This window comes from Etheostoma cragini, chromosome 16 (assembly GCF_013103735.1).
Source record: "Etheostoma cragini isolate CJK2018 chromosome 16, CSU_Ecrag_1.0, whole genome shotgun sequence".
In the NCBI taxonomy this organism is placed as follows: Eukaryota; Metazoa; Chordata; class Actinopteri; order Perciformes; family Percidae; genus Etheostoma; species Etheostoma cragini.
In genome coordinates, this window is record NC_048422.1 from 24,517,226 (window position 1) to 24,519,284 (window position 2,059).

General features: G+C 44.5%; 1 protein-coding gene across 1 annotated transcript in view; it reads right to left on the reverse strand.

Moving 5' to 3' along the window:
• Positions 1 to 2,059, reverse strand: part of LOC117959762 (WAS/WASL-interacting protein family member 2-like) — an 18,640-nt gene that overhangs the window by 15,516 nt on the left and 1,065 nt on the right. The window lies entirely within an intron of this gene.

Sequence of the window (2,059 nt, forward strand, 5' to 3'; positions counted from 1 at the left end):
CAAACAGCCGGGCAAGGTCACAACAACAACACACTCACACACCGAGACACAGAGACACACACACAAAACACACACACAAAAACCCAGACACACAAACACACACTGAACAGTCCAGTTATAATACCAATATGCCATCAGCTGTTTTGGAAAGTTACACTCACGGCTCCTGGATAACTTAAATAAGTTCTGTTTAATGATAATAATAATAATAATAATGATAATGATAATGATAATGATGATAATAATAATAATAATAATAATGATTGACCTCCTCTTCCTCCTTTTCCTAATATTGGGAGTTTCTAACATTTCTGTTTCATATTTAATGATTACTGTAAATGCGTATCAGTTCTAATATGAGTTATTATTATGAGTTATTATTATATTTCCTCCATGTGTTCTGTATGGTCTCCGGTCGGCCGTCTGGTTTACATGTAGGTCAGGTCTGTCCCGTGTCCCTCAGACAGGAAGTGCCCCCCCCCCCCGTCCATACATAACTGTATGAAAGAGCACAACAGCCTCTGAACATCGATTATGGAAATGTCTCCGCTGCTGACCGCGGGCATCATGAGTCTTAAGTATTGATTAAAGACACAGAGGAAATACTTCATTCAATTACCCCCCCCCCCCCCCCCCCCCCCCCCCCCCCCCCCCCCCCCCCCCCCCGCTCACCAACGCCCTTTAACCCCAATGTTGTCTTCATGTTGTCTTCATGTTGTCTTCATGTTGACCTCATGTTGTCCTCATGTTGTCCTCACGTTGCCTTAATGTTGACCTCATGTTACCCTCATGTTGTCCCAATGTTGTCCTCATGTTGTCCTCATGTTTTCTTCCTGTTGACCCCATGTCGTCTTCATTTTGTCCTCATGTTGTCTTCATGTCGTCCCATGTCGTCTTCATGTTGTCTTCATGTTGACCTCATGTTGCCTTCATTTTGTCCTCATGTTGTCTTCCTGTTGACCCCATGTCGTCTTCATTTTGTCCTCATGTTGCCTTCATTTTGTCCTCATGTTGTCTTCATGTTGGCCCCATGTTGTCTTCATGTTGTCTTCATGTTGACCCCACGTTGTCTTCACGTTGTCCCCATGTCGTCTTCATTTTGTCCTCATGTTGCCTTCATTTTGTCCTCATGTTGTCTTCATGTCGTCCCATGTCGTCTTCATGTTGCCTTCATGTTGTCTTCATGTTGACCTCATGTTGTCTTTATGTTGCCTTCATGTTGTCCCCATGTTGTCTTCATGTTGACCCCATGTCGTCTTCATGTTGTCCTCATGTTGTCCTCATGTTGAAGACTTCATTTCTGCGTGTACGAGCTGTGTAGAAATTATATGTTAAAGCTCAGCCCATGACCTCTGACCTCTCGACCCTGGGAGCGTCTAGCCATCAGGGATGTAAAGAAAGGAGGTTCAGACCCCCCCATCATGCACTTAGCCCCTCTCTGGCCTCGCTGCCTCGCCTCAGACGCAGCCAATCGTTGGCGTGGGATCGATAGATTCTCCCGGGTCGACTTCATCAGGAGGTCATAAGAAGCATTTGGGATATTAGCGCTGGGAGGAATGAGTTGATCATCGATACATCTAGATGTTTATGATGGCGTTGTTCCAAAACCTGTATCCCAACAGCCTCAAATACCGCCTTAAGATACCGCCTTAAACATACCGCCTTAAAGATATACCGACTTGAAGATACCGCCTTAAAGATACCGACTTGAAGATACCGCCTTAAAGATACCGCCTTAAACATACCGCCTTAAAGATATACCGACTTGAAGATACCGCCTTAAAGATACCGCCTTAAAGATACCGCCTTAAACATACCACCTAAAAGATACCGCCTTAAAGATACCGCCTTAAAGATATACCGCCTTAAAGATACCGCCTTAAAGATGTAGTCTAAAAGATATACCGCCTTAAAGATACCGCCTTAAAGACATACCGCCTTAAAGGCGATATGTGTTCTGCTAAAAGATATACGGCCTAAGAGTGTGTATGTGTGTCTCTTTCTGTGTGTGTGTGTGTGTGTGTGTGTGTGTGTGTGTGTGTGTGTGTGTGTGTGTGTG